At 46.4% G+C, this 16,990-nt stretch overlaps 1 non-coding gene across 1 annotated transcript; it reads right to left on the reverse strand.

The window, feature by feature from the left end:
* Positions 1–16,660: 16,660 nt before the first annotated feature.
* LOC123454915 lies at positions 16,661–16,768 on the reverse strand. Its single transcript, XR_006633565.1, has one exon. It is a non-coding gene; the product is annotated as a U6 spliceosomal RNA (small nuclear RNA).
* Between the last annotated feature and the right edge of the window lie 222 nt (positions 16,769–16,990).

Raw genomic sequence — 16,990 nt, forward strand, 5'->3', positions numbered from 1 at the left:
GCACACAGTCCCTAAGTACTGCGGGGGGCGGGGCGGGGGGGGGGAGGCTGGGATGGAGCCCGGAAATTATGTGTGTCCGTTGTAACAACAGGATAATAATGACAATTTGATGTCACATTCGTTCACACATGTGAGCCAAAAAGCTCCTCCTTCAATACTCCCTTGGGTCCTCCTCAGCATTGGGGTGGAGGTTGCATTTCCACTTGACTAATGAGGAAGTTGGAGTCTGGAGTGGTTAGGCCACTTGTTTATGCCACCTGCTCAGGGGAGAGTGTGGAAGGAGATGGAATTAACGTAGGGTTGGCTCTGTCTCTGGGCCAGCATCTCTGTGTCCTCTCTCCCTGGCCCCCGGCCCCCATCCACCCTCTTTCCTCTCCTTGGGAAATCCCCCCCAGGAATGGCCTTGGTACTGAGGGCTAAGACTTGGCTCATTAAGTGTCCCGTAGAAAGCTAGATATGGTGACTTCTGCCTGTAACCCCAGCACTGGGGCCTCGGAGGTGGGAGGATTACCTTGAGTTCAAGGCCAGCCTGGGATACATTGTGCCCTGGGCCGGTATGAGATGCTCCCTCACCCCCACAAAATAAAAGTCCGAAGAGATAGCTCACTTGGACAAGTACTTGCTTTGTAAGCACAGGGGCCTGAGTTCAGTCCCCAGAACCCATATGCACTTAAGTACTGGGCATGGGCTGGGAGGGTGGCGCACTCCTTTAATCCCAACACTTGCGAGGCAGAGGTAGGAGGAGACCTGTGAGCTTGAAGCCAGCCTGAGACTACACAGAGATTTCCAGGTCAGCCTGGGCGAGAGTGAGACCCTAACATGAAAAACCCAAATAGAAAACAAATACTGGGCGTGGTGACATGGCCTGGCCAACCAGTCTAGCCTCACTGGTGAGCTCCAGGCTGATGAAAGACCCTGTCTCAAAGGAGGTGGACGGCCTTCCTGAGGATGACATGACACTCGAGGTTGTCCTCTGGCCTCCACATGTGTCCACATATACCAAGTGTGCACATCTGCATTAAAAACAGTGCCTAGGGCCTGGAGGAATGGCTTAGCGGTGAAGCACTTGCCTGTGAAGTCTAAGGACCCTGGTTCGAGGCTTGATTCCTCGGGACCTACATAAGCCAGATGCACAAGGGGGCACATGCATCTGAAGTTCATTTGCAGTGGCTGGAGGCCCTGGCACGCCCATTCTCTCTCTGTGTCTGTCACTCTCAAATAAATTAAAAAACAAAACAAAACAAAACAAAAACAGTGCCTAGCCCAGTGTGGTGGCACATGCCTTTAATCCTAGCATCTGGAAAGCAGAGGTAGGAGGATCTCCATGAGTTTGAGGCCACCCTGAGACTACATAGTGAATTCCAGGTCAGCCTGGGCTAGAGTGAGACCCTACCTTGAAAAACCAAAATGAATAAATAAAACAAAACAAAAAACAGTGGCTGGCAGGCATGATGCTGCATGCCTTTAATCCCAGCTCTTAGGAGGCCAAGGTAGAAGGATCTCTATAAATTTGAGGCCACCCTGAATTCTAGGTCCACCTAGGCTAGAGTGAGACTCTACCTCAACAAACCAATAATAATAATTAAGTTAAATTAAATTAAATAAAACAGTGCTTGGCATGGCTGAAGAGTCAGCTCAGTAGATAAAGGCTCTTGCTTGTAAAGCCTGACAAGCTGGGTTTGATTCCCCAGTATGCACATAAAGCCAGGCACATAACATGGAGTATGCCTCTGCTGTTTGCAGTGGTGGGTGTCCCAGGTGCACCCGTACTTACTCTCTATCTCTCAAATAAATAAATGAAAATATTTTTAAAAAGCAATGCTTAGGGGCCCTGAAGATATGGTTAAGCACTTAAGGCACTAGTCTGCAAAGCCTAACAACCCAGGTTCGATTCCCCAGGACCCACATAGAGCCAGATGCACAAGGTGGCGCACGCATCTGGAGTTCATTTGCAGTGAATTAAAAAAAAAATGTTTTTAAAGCACCTGGTATGCCTTTTAGTATGTCTCAGAAATGAACACAAACACTTTCCCAAGGTCTCTGTTTGGTCTCTTTCCCTGTGTGCCATAGCTCTCAGTCAGACTAAGTTGTATACATCATTTCTTCCCCAAACTCAATGAAGCATGCCATATGCGTCTTTAAAAAATTATTCACTTTGGGCTGGAGAGATGGCTTAGCAGTTAAGGCACTTGCCTGCAAAGCCAAAGGACTCAGGTTTGATTTCCCAGCACCCACATGGGGCAGATGCACAAGGTGGTGCACGTGTCTGGTGTTTGTTTGCAGCAGCTGGAGGTCCTGGTGCGCTCATTCTCTTTCTAACAAATAAATAAAAATAAAATATTAAAAAATACTTAATTCCATTTATTTTATTTTAATTTTCTTTATTTTAACTATGTTTTTCTTTATTTTAATTTTATTGTTTAATATTTAGTTTTAAATATTGTATTTATTTATATGAGAGAGAGAGAGAGGGCCTCCTGTCACTGCAAATGAACTCCAGACATGTGCACCACATTGTGCATCTGGCTTTACATGGGTCCTGGGGAATCGAACCCAAGCTGTCAGAATTTGAAAGTAAGTTCCTTTAACTGCTGAGCCATCTCTCCAGCCCACCATGTGCATCTTCACAGAGATAAGGAAACTGAGCCCAGAGCATTAAGAGACATACCCAACATTATTTTCTGTTTTTAAATTTATTTTTATTTTTTTACCCAACACTATTTTTAGTAGCCAACTTATGGAATCAGCGTAGATGCTCATCATTTGTTGAATGAGTAACGAAAGTGTGGTATATATACACAATGGAGTATTATTCAGCAATCAAAAAGAAATGACATCATGTCATTTGCAGGAGGATGGAAGGAATTGGAGATGAGCATGTTAAGAAAAATAAGCCAGCCTCAGACAGAGAAATGCCATTTTCTCTCATATGTGGAATTTACATTAAAATAAAGAGGAGCCAGGCATAGTGGCTGGTATCTGTAATGCCAGCCCTTGGAAGGCGGAGGACACAGAAGGATCAGGAGTGTAGGGTCAGCCTCAGCGACATTACCAGTGTGAGGTCACCTGGGCCACATGAAACCTTGTCACAAAGGGAAAAAGGAAAGACATGGATGTAGAAGTGGAATTATTTAGGGCTGGAGAGATGGCTCAGCAGTGAAGGCACTTTCTTGCAAACCCTAATGGCCTGGGTTTGATTCCCCAGTACCCACATAAAGGCAGATGCACAAAGTGGCACATACATTGAATTCATTTGCAGTGGTTGGAGGACTCCTGGGTCTGAGGGAGGAGGGCCGGGGTCTGCACTCCCGGGTCTGAGGGAGGAGGGCCTGGGGTCTGCACTCCCGGGTCTGAGGGAGGAGGGCTGGGGTCTGCACTCCCGGGTCTGAGGGAGGAGGGCTAGGGTCTGCACTCCCGGGTCTGAGGGAGGAGGGCTGGGGTCTGCACTCCCAGGTCTGAGGGAGGAGGACTGGGGTCTGCACTCCCGGGTCTGAGGGAGGAGGGCTGGGGCTTGAGAGGAGGTCTGGATCCTCCAGCGTTAGGAAAGACACTGAATAATACTGCCAGTCTGGTCTGCACACTAGAGCTGGTTGTGGGCAGTGACGGGCAAAACTGAAACCTGATTCTCTGCCCTCATTCCTCTGGGAGAGCACTTTCCTCCTGCCCTGGCCACAACAGAGGTCCCTCCCTCTCTCTAAACTGTAGCTTTGGCTCCCAAATACCAGAGAGGCTCCCGCCCTGGCTCAGCCTGACTCAGATAGCCCAGGGAGGAGACTTCAAATGTCTGTCTTGGAAACTCACTTGGGGAATCTGTTTCCTCTAAAGCTTAAAAAAAAATATTTATTTGCAAGCAGAGAGAGAGAGAGAGAGAGAGAGGAAAGGAGGGAGAGAGGGAGGGAGGGGGAGAGAGGGGGAGAGAAGAAGAGAAAGAGAATGGGTGTGCCTCTAGCTGCTTCAAATGATCAACTTCCAGATGCATGGGCCTCCTTGTGCATTTAGGCTTTCCAGACAAGTGCCTTAACCTTAGGCCATCTCTCCAGCCCCTCCAAAACATTAAATTTTTAAAATTTTTATTTACTCATTTGACAGAGAAAGAGGGAGAGAGAGAGAGAATGAATGGAAATGCCAGGGCCTCCAGCCACTGCAAACGAACTCCAGATGCATGTACCCCCTTGTGCATCTGGCTAACGCAGGTCCTGGGGAATCGAACTTAGGTCCTTTGGCTTTGCAGACAAGTGCCTTAACTGATAAGCCATCCCTCCAGCCCCCCCCCAAAAAAACATTTTTTTAAAAACATTTTATTCATTTATTTGAGAGCGACAGACACAGAGAGAAAGACAGATAGAGGGAGAGAGAGAGAATGGGCGCGCCAGGGCTTCCAGCCTCTGCAAACGAACTCCAGACACATGTGCCCCCTTGTGCATCTGGCTAACGTGGGACCTGGGGAACCAAGCCTCGAACCGGGGTCCTTAGGCTTCACAGGCAAGCGCTTAACCGCTAAGCCATCTCTCCAGCCCCCTCCAAAACATTTTAAACCCTGTGCCTGCCCACCCAGTCATAGAGGACCTCCTGCTAACTTCAGGTATGCTTTGCTTCCATGCCCACTCTCGTGTACTGTGGCTTGGGAGGCCAACTTTTCCTCTTCTGGGTTAAAAGTTCCCAGGAACTTCCAGACGATAAACCATGATAATTCCCTCCGCTCCCCCACACTCCCCTTCACAAATCCACACTCCATCATATCCCCTCCCTCTCTCCATTAGTCTCTCTTTGATTTTGATGTCATCATCTTTTGCTCCTGTTATGAGGGTCTTGTGTAGGTAGTACTCGACCTACTGCGAGGTCATGGATTTCAAGGTCAGTTTCTGTCTGGACGGTTGCATTGTGAGCAGTCCGACGGTCCTTCGCTCTTACATTTTTTTTTTTTCTGCCACTTCTTCCACAATGGACCCTAAACCTTGGAAGGCGTGATAGAGATGTTTCAGTGCTGAACATTGCTCCGTCACATCTCAGCACTGTGATGCCTTCTGAGTCATCCCAAGTGGTCATGGCCATGTGAAGAGAGAAGCTTCTCTAACCAAAAATGAGAGTTGCCGGGCGTGGTGGCGCACAGCTTTATCCCAGCACTTGGGAGGCAGAGGCAGGAGGATCACCGGGATTTCAAGGCCATCCTGAGACTACATAGAGATTTCCAGGACAGCCTGGGCTAGAGTGAGAACCTACCTCAAAAAAACCAAAAAGAAAAAAAAATCCAAAAGTGAGAGTAGCATTAATATGTGGGTATGAACATTAAGTAAAGTGCTTTCAGGGCATAAGATATGCATTTGGCCAGACAAGAGCAGATATTATCCTCCTAATGCTCATGACCTCCCCCATCACAGGCTTTTGATTAGGTTTTCAGTACCAGATATGTATTCCCTCCCATCCTTTGTCTGCAAAGCCAAAGGACCTAAGTTCGATTCCCCTCTAATTGGGCCTCCAGTCCAATTAGAGCGCAGTTGATTTCCCCCGTAACAGTCATGCCACTATTGCATCTGTTGTTTCATTGGGCCTGTCTGACCAAACTTGAGGCTTGTAGTGCTGCCACTTAATATTTGAAATTATTCTCCATGGTTTCCATTTTCCCTCACTCCCACCTTGTGCCCTTCAGATGCAAGAAGAAATGTCAAATTCCCTGACAAGGGTAGCCATGACAGGTTATTAGTGGAGGGTGGAGGTTTTAAGGGGCTTGTGATCAGGGATCTGTGTCTACTAATACTTATGGTGCACTTGTTTACTTAATACATAGTTCCTACTGGCCTAGTGGCATTATAATCTCAGGTAATCTGGTGGCTGAGGCAGGAGGTTGCAAGTTTAAGGCCAGCTTGGGCCACAGAGTAAGTTGAAGGCCAGCCTGGGCAACTGAATGAAAGCCCGTCTTAAAAAGTTACAAGAGGGAGAGATGGCTTAGCAGTTAAGGCACTTGCCTGCAAAGCCTAAAAATTCATGTTCGAATTTCTGGTCCCACGTAAGCCAGACGCAGTGATGCAAGCATGCAATGTTGCATGTGCACACAAGGGGGCGCACTTGTCTGGAGTTTGCAGCAGCTGAAGGCAATGATGCACCTATTCTCTCTCTCTCCCTCTCTCTCTCTCTCTCTCTCTCTCTCTCTCTCTCTACCTTTTTCTCTCTCTCAAATAAAAAAAAGTTAAAAGAGGTGGTTAGAGGGCAGGAAAGATGGCTTAGTAGTTAAGGCGCTTGCCTGGGAAGCCTAAGGACCCAGGTTCGATTCCCCAGTGCCCACATAAATCCAGATGCACAAAGTGGCACAGGCATCTGGAGTTTGCTTCCACTGGAGGTGCTGGCACGCCCATTCTCTCTGTTTGTTTCTCTTCTATCTCGCTCTGCTTGCAACTAGATGGATAAATACACAAAAAGGAAGAAAGTTTTACTGAGGAAATGGACCCTACCATTGAGCGACACCCTCAACTCTTACATTTATTTATTTATTAATATTTTTTGGGTTTTTTTGAGGCAGGGTCTCACTCTAGCTCAGGCTGACCTGGAATTCACTATGTCATCTCAGGATGACCTCGAACTCACGGTGATCCTCCTACCTCTGCCTCCCGAGTGCTGGGATTAAAGGTGTGCGCCACCATGCCTGGCTATTTTTTTTTTTTTTTTGAGTCAAGGGTCTCACGTAGGTCTAGAACTAACTCACTTTACAACCAAGGGTAGCCTTGAGCCCTGCCTCCTCCCCAGAGCTGGGATTGAAAATCTTATTTGGTTATATCCATTAAAAAATAAAATAAAATAACATAAAATAAAATAAAAGAAGAAGAAAAGAAAGAAAGAAGCCCACACCGGGGCTTCTTTCTTTCTTTTCTTCTTCTTCTTCCTTTTAAATGGTGTTTTGAGGTAGAGTCTCACTAGCCCAGGCTGACCTGGAATATCCCATTCAATTCTGGTACCTGGGGAGCTGAGGTTAAATGATTGTCAGGAGTTCAAAGCCATCCTCTGCTACATAGGAAGATACTGGCTCAAAACAACAACAACAACAAAGAAAAACCCACCAAAATAAAACCAAGGCATCCCCTGCCACCCTTGTCAAATCAAAACCAACCAAGGCTGGGCCTGGTGGCACATGCCTTGAGGTTTGGGAGGCTGAGGTAGGAGGATCACCATGAGTTTAAGGCTAGCTAGGCTAGAGTAAGACTGCTGAGAAAACAAACAAATAAAAAACACCAAAAAAACAATCAAACAGGACTGAAGGGATGGCTTAGCAGTTAAGGTGCTTGCCTGCAAAGCCTGCAGATCCCGGTTTGATTCCCTAGGACCCATGTAAGCCAGATGCTCAGGGTGGTGCATGCATCTGGATTTGGTTTGCAGTGGCTGGAGGCCCTGGTGCACCCATTCTCTCTTTAAAAAAAAATTATATTTATTTATTATTTGAGAGAGAGATGTGGGGGCATATAGAGAGAGACACACACAGAGAGAATGGGAGTACCAGGGCCTCCAGCCACTGCAAACCAACTCCAGATGCATGTGTCACCTTGCACATCTGGCTTATATGGATCCTTTGGCTTTGCAAGCAAATGCCTTAACTAAGTCATCTCTCTAGCTCCCATTCTCCCTTTCTACCTGCTTTTTTCTTTCTCTCCAAATAAATAAATAAATAAAATATTTAAAAACAATCAATCAAACAATAACAACAAACTCCAACCAAACCAAACCAACAGCTTCAGACTGGGGAACGGTCTACAGGAAATGAGGCAGAAGTGACGTGAGGGCGTGGGGAGAGGTACCAGGCGGCAAGCGGGCGGGCGGGCGGGCAGGGCTGGCTCTTGAGCAGGGTGAACAGTGGAGGCCTCCCGGGTGGTGTCTGAGCGTTGACCTGGATTCTGAGGGCATGGCAGGAATGAAGGCTATAGGAAGGCCCTTGGGTGAAGTCTGCAGGGGGCGTGGCCGACCCGGGCGACGAGGCAGGTAAGAGGATGATGACATTAGTGATAACCCAGTGACTCAGTGGGTTTGACCCAGCTCCTGCTGGCAGAGGCTCCTGGGGCCTGGGATGTAGTTCAATGGCAGAGCGCTTGCCTGGCACACACCCAGCAGCTTTGGGTTCCACCTCCCGCAACACCCCCCTCCCCACCACAAAAGGACCTCTGAACCAGGTGTGGTGGCTCACTCCTGTAATCCCAGCGCTTGCGAGGCTGACGTGGGAGGATCGCTGTGAATTGGAGGCCAGCCTGGATTACAGTTGAGTTCCCGGTCAGCCTGGACTAGAATGATACCCTGCTTCAACAGTCTCCCCCCAACAAAAACGGGCCTCTTGGGGGCTGGAGAGATGGCTTAGAGGTTAAGACGCTTGCCTGCGAACCTAAAGACTCAGGTTCGATTCCCCAGGACCCACATAAGCCAGATGCACAAGATGGCACATGTGTCTGGAGTTCGTTTGCAGTGACTAGAGGCCCTGGTGTGCCCATTCTCTATCTGCCTCCCTCTCTCCTCCCCCCCCCCCCAAAAAAAAAGAAGCCAAAGAGACTCTGTCTCAAACAAGGTGGCAAGTGAGGAACAACACCTGAGATTGTCCTCTGATGTTTACAAGTGTGCCATGGCACAAGCATGTTCACACTCATGCACACACATCAGATGTACACACAGAGACACACGTAACAACAACCACCTCTGGGCAAAGTGTTGCCTGCTTGGAATTCCAATATTTGGAGGTACAGGAAGGAGCATCAGGAGTTCAAGGTCAACCTTAACTACATAGTGAATTTGAGGTGTCTCAAAGCAAGTGAGCCAAGCTGGGTGTGGTGGTGCAGGTTTTTTTTTTTTTTTCCTGAGGTAGGGTCTCACTCAAGCTCTGGTTGACCTGGAATTCACTATGTAGTCTCAGGGCTGACTCAAACTCTTGGAGATCCTCCTACCTCTACCTCTCAAATTCTGGGATTAAAGGTGTGCACCACCATGCCTGGCTTGGTGCAGTCTTTTAATTTTTGTTTATTTTTATTTATTTAAATGAGAGTGACAGAGAAAAAGGTATACACTCACACACACATATAGATACATATAGGGGAGGTAGTATGTTGGTGTTGGTGCAGTCTTTTAATCCCAGCATTTGGGAGGCAGAAGTAGGAGAATCCCTGTAAGTCTGAAGCCAGCCTGGGACTACAGAATGAGCTCCAGGTCAGTCTGGGCCAGAGTGCGACCCTACTTCAAAAACCAAACCAAAGAAAGAAAGAAAGAAAGAAAGAAGCATCCTGGTTTAGTGGTGCATGTCTTTAATCCCAGCTCTGGGGGGGTAGAGGTAGGAGGATCGCTGTGAGTTCGAGGCAACCCTGAGACTATATAATGAATTCCAGGTCAGCCTGGGCTAGAGTGAGACTCTACCTTGAAAAACCAAAGCAAACAAACCAAAACAAACAAAGAAGGGCTGGAGAGATGGGATAGTAGTTAAGGCCTGTGAAGCCTAAGGACCCAGGCTCGATTCTCCAGGTCCCATGTAAGCCAGATGCACATGGTGGTGCATGCATCTGGAGTTCGTTTGCAGTGGCTAGAGGCCCTGGCATGCCCATTCTCTCTCTCACTCTCTCTCTTTCTCTCTGTCTCTCTTTCACATATACTCTCTCTGTCTCTAACAAATAAATAAAATAATTAAACAACAGCAACAACAAAAGCTAAGCAAGGCAAGCAAGCAAGCAATCATCCATCACAAAACAAAAACAAGTGACTCCTGGAAGGCTGGAGAGCAGGACAAACACAGCATGGGTGAGATGAGCTCTAATGGGTAGAGCTGGGGGGGGGGGGCGTTCCTCCGTAAGCTCTTGGCACAAGCTGGTGTCACCTACCCACTCTCCCAGGAGTTCCTGATGCCAGCCGTCTTAGAGGGGCGGGGAGAGCCAGCCTGACTCCTGGAGCATGGCTCCGTGGCTCTGAGAACCGGCCTGGCCAGAGAAGGAGGGTGGAGGAACAGGCTGGTGGCAGAGCTGTTTGTTTTCTGGGAGGGACAGAGGGCGAGGCTGTCCCCACAGGCTGTCCCCTGACTGAAACTGGAGGAGCTGGCCTCCTGAGCTTCAGCTGGGTCAGAAGTGGGGGAGAGGACAGTAGCCCGGGAGATGTGAGCATGGGTCCTGGGTGGCAGCAGGTGACTTTTTTCCCCAAGCCCCGTGAATCTTAATCTGAATCAACTCTCTTTCTTTGTTTTTTTCGAGGTAGGGTTTCACTCTAGTCCAGGCTGACCTGGAATTCATTCTGGATTCTCTGGGTGGCCTCGAATTCACAGCGATCCTCCTACCTCTGCCTCCCAAGTGCTGGGATTAAAAGGCGTGCGCCATCACGCCTGGGTTGAATCTTAATTTCTGCCTCTCTAAAATGGGCATCAGGTAGGTCATAGTAGTTCAGGCTGCTGGGAAGGGAGGCATAATAATGATGGGAATTAGGATTTAGGTAGCCCCCATTTTGTAGGTAGTTAGGGCTATAGGCCCCAAAAGAATATCACTAATGACAAGCCTAGAGAACAGAATTTGGGGACAAATTTCAAAAAGCCCTGACTCACTATGACTCACCAAGATGTCAGCTGACCACTAGCCCTTGTGTCCTCATTTCTTTTTATTAAGAGCCCCCAAATACATTTAAATTTTTTTTGTTCATTATTTATTTATTTATTTGAGAGTGACACACAGAGAGAGAAAGAGACACAGAGAGAGAGAGAGAGAGAGAGAGAGAGAGAGAGAGAGAGAGATTGAGAAAGGGCGCGCCAGGGCCTCCAGCCACTGCAAATGAACTCCAGATGCGTGCACCCCCTTGTGCATCTGGCTAACGTGGGTCCTGGGGAACCGAGCCTCGAACCGGGGTCCTTAGGCTTCACAGGCAAGCGCCTAACCACTAAGCCATCTCTCTAGCTCCCCAAATACATTTAGAGTAATCAATCCCACCAGGAGTGGTGGCGCAAGCCTTTAATCCCAGCACTTGGGAGGCAGAGGTAGGAGGATCGCTGTGAGTTAGAGGCCAGCCTGGGGCTATAGAGTGAGTTCCTGGTCAGCCTGGGCCAGAGTGAGACTTTGCCTTGAAAAACCAAACAAAAAATATATAGATAAACAAAGTAACCAACCCAACCCACCCAACCTGATGCCTAATTCACAGCCCCAAGGGTAGAACCCTGATGTACAATCAAAGTAACCAATTTCATCCACCCCCAACTTGATGCCTAATTTATATCCCTAAGGGTATAAGAAGCCATGATATAAGTCACCAGGGGGTCATCCACTTGAGACCCCTTCCCCACTTGGGAGTTTTCTACTTTACTTTTTAAAAAAATTTATTGATATCTTCTATACTTACAAACAATAAACCATGATATTTCCCTCCTTTCCCCCACTTTCCCCTTTACAACTCCACTCTCCATCATATCCCCTCCCTCTCTCCATTAATCTCTCTTTTGATTTGATGTCATCATCTTTTTCTCCTATTATCAGGGTATTATGTAGGTATTGCTAGGCACTGTGAGGTCATGGATATCAAGGCCAATTTCTGTCTGGACAGTTGCATTAGAAGGAGGGTACCCTTCCTTTGGCTCTTACATTCTTTCCACCACCTCTTCTGCAATGGGCCCTATGCCTTGGAGGGTGTGAGATGTTTCAGTGCTGGACACTCCTCCATCCATTCATCTCAGCACTATGTTGCCTTTTGGGTCATCCCAGGGGTCACTGCCCTCTGAAAAGAGAAGCTTCTCTAACCAAAAGTGAGAGTAGCATTAATATATGAATAGGAACATGAACATTAAATGTAGTGGTTTCAGGGCAGTTTGGTGACAATAATATATGCATTTAGCCAGACAAGAGCAGGCTTTATACCCATAAGGCATATGACCTTCCCTGCCATAGGCTTTTGATTAAGTTTTCAGTACTAGGCATGTATTCCCTCCCATGAGCCTTCAGTCCAATTAGAGAGCAGTTGGTTTTCCCCAGAGCAGACATGGCACTATTGCACCTGTTCAGTCCTTTGACCTATTTGGCCAAATTTGAGGCTTCAGGTGTCCACTGTTTTTACCACTGATGACTTCTGTCTCCCATAGGGCTGCATACAGTGCAGCTTTTTCCAGCTTACAGTTGGCTGGTCTACAGAGAGAAGGTTTTCAGCTCAGCACCAGCTTGATTTTTCAGTGATCTTGCTGCCCAGACATGTGACGTCTTTAGCAATAGGGTCTTATCATCTGTTACTCTTGGGAAACCAAGGGCCTTGGCAATAGCCTGTAATGTTTTGGAGGCAACAGGGACCTCCCTGGCCAACAACTCACTGGAAGGTGTCCCATCCTTGGCACTGAAAATTTTCTTGTAGCAATCTATGGCTTCTGGATGTGCCATTATCCAAAAAAGTAGGCTTTCATATGTCTTATTCAGAATATCTTGAATTTTGATTGATTCTCTCCCCACCCTTTTCTTAATCTCTTTCCCTGGCCTCACTTAGGCCATTTCACTCCCTGTAATCTGTTCTTCTACTTACATATATACAATACCATCCCCTAAAGTCCTTCCCTCTCCTCTGTCCTTTATAGCTTTTTTCTAGCTTACTGGCCTCTGCTACAGATTTTGGTTCCAACTCACACACAAGTCTAAACATTTGTAGCTAGGATCCACATATAATAAAGAACATGTGATGTTTGGCTTTCTGGGCCTGCCTGGGTTACCTCACTTTGTATAAACCTTTCCAGTTCCATCCATTTTCCTGCAAATTTCATACTTCTTTACCACTGAATAGAACTCCATTGTGTAAATGTACCACATCTTTATTATACATTCACCTGTTGAGGGACATCTAGGCTGGTTCCTTTTCCTAGCTATTGTGAATAGATCAGCAATAAACATGGTTGAGCAAGTTTCTCTAAGGTAGTGAGACGAGTCATTAGGATATATGCCTAGGAGTGCTATAGCTGGATCATATGGCAAATCTATTTTTAGCTGTCTCAGAAACCTCCACGCTGGTTTCCACAATGGCTGCACCAGACTACATTCCCATCCACAGTGTAGAAGGGTTCCCCTTTTTCCGTATCCTCGCCAACATTTATTGTCATTTGTTTTCTTGATGATAGCCATTCTGACAGGAGTGAGATGGGATCTCAAAGTAGTTTTAATTTGCATTTCCCTGACGGTTAAGATTGCAGAACGCTTTTGTAGATGTTTATATACCATCTGTATTTCTTCCTTTGAGAACTCTGTATTTAGTTCCATAGCTCATTTTTTGGGGGGGGGGGTAGGGTCTCACACTGGCCCAGGCTGACCTGGAATTCACTATGGAGTCTCAGGGTGGCCTCAAACTCATGGAGATCCTCCTACCTCTGCCTCCCCAGTGCTGGGATTAAAGGTGAGCCATCATGCCCGGCACCATAGCCCGGTTTTTAATTGTGTTGTTTGATTTCTTATTGTTTTGTTTTTTGAGTTCTTTGTATATTCTGGATATTAATCCTCTGTCAGATGTATAGCTGGCAAAGATTTTCTCCGATTATGTAGGTTGTCTCTTTGCTCTATTCACAGTGCCCTTTGCTTTACAAAAGCTCTGTGATTTCATGAGATTCCAGTGGTTGATTAGTGGTTTTATTTCCTGAGCAACTGGAGTTACATTCAGGAAGTCATTGCCTATGCCAATATATTGAAGGCTTTCCCTATTTTTTCCTTTAGCAGTTTTAGAGTTTCAGGTCTGATATTAAGGCCCCTGATCCATTTGGACTTGATTCTTGTGCATGAAGAAATACAAGGATCTATTTTCATCCTTTTACACATCTCTGACTATTAAATAAATAAATAAAACAAACATTTAAATAAAAAAGGGAGGCACTCAATCATTAAATTCTATTTTTATTTCTTTACTTTTTTATATTTTATTTTATTTATTTATTTGAGAGCGAGAGAGAAAGGAGAGACAGAATGTGTGTGCCAGAGCCTCCAGCCACTGCAAATGAACTCTAGACTCATTTGCCCCTTGTGCATCTGGGTGACATGGGACCTGGGGAGTTGAACCTGAGTCCTAACCTATGCAGGCAAGTGCCTTAACTGCTAAGCCATCTCTCCAGCTTCCCCCCTCCCACCGTTTTTTGGTTTTTCAAAGTAGGGTCTTGCTCTAGCCCAGGCTAATGTGGAATTCACTGTGTAGTTTCAGGCTGGCCCCAAATTGATGGTGGTCTTCCTACTGTTGCTTCCTGAGTGCTGGGATTAAAGGCATGTGCCACCACACCTGGACAATTTCTATTTCTTTCTTTTTATTATTATTATTATTATTTTTTGAGGTATGGTCTCACTGTGGCTCAGGCTGACTTGGAATTCACTATGTAGCCTCAGGGTGGCCTCGAACTCACTGTGATCCTTCTACCTCTGCCTCCTGAGTGCTGGGGATTAAAGGCGTTCACCACCTGGCCAAATTCTATTTCTTTAAAGAAAAAAACAAAACAAAACCTGCAACCATAAACAGCTTGGGTTATGTAAGTGCTTGATGAAGAACCAGACAAAAGAATGACAACCAAATGACCAAGATGACATGAAGTGACCGGAGATGGATCTCTGTGGGCTCACAACTTCACATTCCAGTGTCTGCCTCAGTTTCCCTTCCTTCTCTATTTTTTTTTTTTTTGCATATGTGTGGCTCCATGTAGTTGTCTGTGTGTTCCCCTGTGTGGGTGTACCTGTGGATGTATGTGCATGCATACACAGGGGGAGGCCATAGGTCAACATCAGATAGCTTCTAGCAAATGTCCATCTGATTTTATGAGACAGAGTCTCTCACTAAACCTGGATCTCACTGATTTAGCAAGACAAGCTGGCTAGGAAGCCCCAGTGATCTTCCTGAGCGTGTCTCCCAGCACTGGGATTACAGGCCTGCATTGCCACACTCCAGATTTTACCTGGGTCTAGGGCTCTGAATGTGGGTCCCTCATGCTTGGGAGGCAAGCACATTACCCATTGGGATACTCATCAGTCTTTTATTTTATTTATTACTTTTTATATTAAAATATTTTATTTAGTGCTGGAGAGATGGCTTAGCAGTTAAGTGCTTGCCTGTGAAGCCTGTGGACCCTGGTTCAAGGCTTGATTCTCCAGGACCCACGTAAGCCACATGCACAAGAGAGTGCATGCATCTGGACTTTGTTTGCAGTGGCTGGAGGCCCTGGAATGCCCATTCTCTCTCTCTCTATCTGCCTCTTTCTCTGTCTGTCACTATCAAATAAATAAATAAAAATGAACAAAAACTGTTATTTACAGCTGGGCATGGTGGTGCCTGCCTTTTATCCCAGCACTCGGGAGGCAGAGGTAGGAGGGTCACTGGGTTTTTGAGGCCGCCCTGAGACTACAATAAATTCCAGGTCAGCCTGAACTAGAGTGAAACCTTGCCTCAAAAAAACCCTCAAAATATTTTCTTTATTTATTAGAGAAAGAGAAAGAGGGAGAGAGGAAGAGGCAGATAGAAAGAGAGAGAGAGAATGGGACCCCTAGCTACTGCAAACAAACTCCAGATGCATGTTTCACCTGTGCATCTGGCTTACATGGGTACTGGTGAATTAAACCTAGGTTCTTAGGCTTTGTAGGCAAGTGCCTTAATCGCTAAGCCATCTCTCTAGCCCCTTATTTTATTTATTTCTTTGCAAGTAGAGAGATACAGACAGAGAGAGTATGGGCACACTAGGACCTCCAGCCACTTCAAATGAACTCCAGATTCATGTGTTACTCTGTACATCTGGCTTACATGGATATTGGGAAATCAAACTGTGGTCATTAGGCTTTGCAGGCAAGCACCTCAACTGCTGAGCCATTTCTATCTCTCCAGCCCTCCCTAGGTTTTTCTTTTCTTTTTTTGAGGCAAAGTCTCAGTGTAGCCCAGTCTTATCTGGAACTCATTCCTGTAGCCCAGGCTGGCCTTGAATTCACAGTGATCCTCCTATCTCAGCCTCCCAAATACTGGGATTAAAGGTGCGAGCATTTCTCTTTATTTATTTATTTGTAAAAATATTTTATTTTTATTTAATTATTTGAGAGAGAGAATGAGGCAGAGGAAGAGAGAGAAAGAGAATGGGCACACCAGGGCCTCCATCTACTGCAAACGAACTCCAGATGCATGTGCCATCCTGTGCATCTGGCTTACGTGGGTCCTGGGGAATCGAACTGAGGTGCTTTGGCTTTGTAGGCAAGTGCCTTAACCACTAAATCATCTCTACAGCCTTTTTTTTTTTTTTTTGAGGCAGGGTCTCATACTCACCCAGGCTGACACAATGTAGTTTCAGGGTGGCTTCAAACTCACAGTGATTCTCCTATCTTAGCCTCCCAAGTGCTGGGATTAAAGGCATGTACCACCATGACTTTTTTTAAAACAATTTTTATCAGCATTTTCCATGATTATAAAAAAATGGGCTGGAGAGATGACTTAGCGGTTAAGCGCTTGCCTGTGAAGCCTAAGGACCCCGGTTCAAGGCTCGGTTCCCCAGGTCCCACGTTAGCCAGATGCACAAGGGGGCGCACGCGTCTGGAGTTCGTTTGCAGAGGCTGGAAGCCCTGGTGCGCCCATTCTCTATCTGTCTTTCTCTCTGTGTCTGTCGCTCTCAAAAAAAAAAAAAATATCCCACGGAAATTCCCCCCCCCACTTTCCCCTTTGAAATTCCATTCTCCATCATATTACCTCCCCATCGACTTTTTTTTTTTTTAATATGGAACACTTCATGGATTTGTGTGTCATCCTTATTCAGGAGCCATCTTAACCTTCTCTGTATTATTCCAGTTTTAGTATATGTGCTGCCCATGTGAATAGCTGAATCTTGTGTGTGTGTTCTTTTATTTGTTGGTTTGTTTGTTTTTTGAGGTAGGGTTGTGCTCTAGCCGAGACTGGCCTGGAATTCACTATGTAGTCTCAGGCTGGCCTTGAACTCACAGTGATCCTCCTACCTCTGCCTCCCAAGTGCTGGAATTAAAGGTGTGTGCCACAATACCTGGCCTGATATTTTTATTTTTGAGGTAGGGTTTAGGCCAGGTTG

The sequence above is a fragment of the Jaculus jaculus genome, chromosome 14 (genome assembly GCF_020740685.1).
Source record: "Jaculus jaculus isolate mJacJac1 chromosome 14, mJacJac1.mat.Y.cur, whole genome shotgun sequence".
NCBI lineage: Eukaryota > Metazoa > Chordata > Mammalia > Rodentia > Dipodidae > Jaculus > Jaculus jaculus.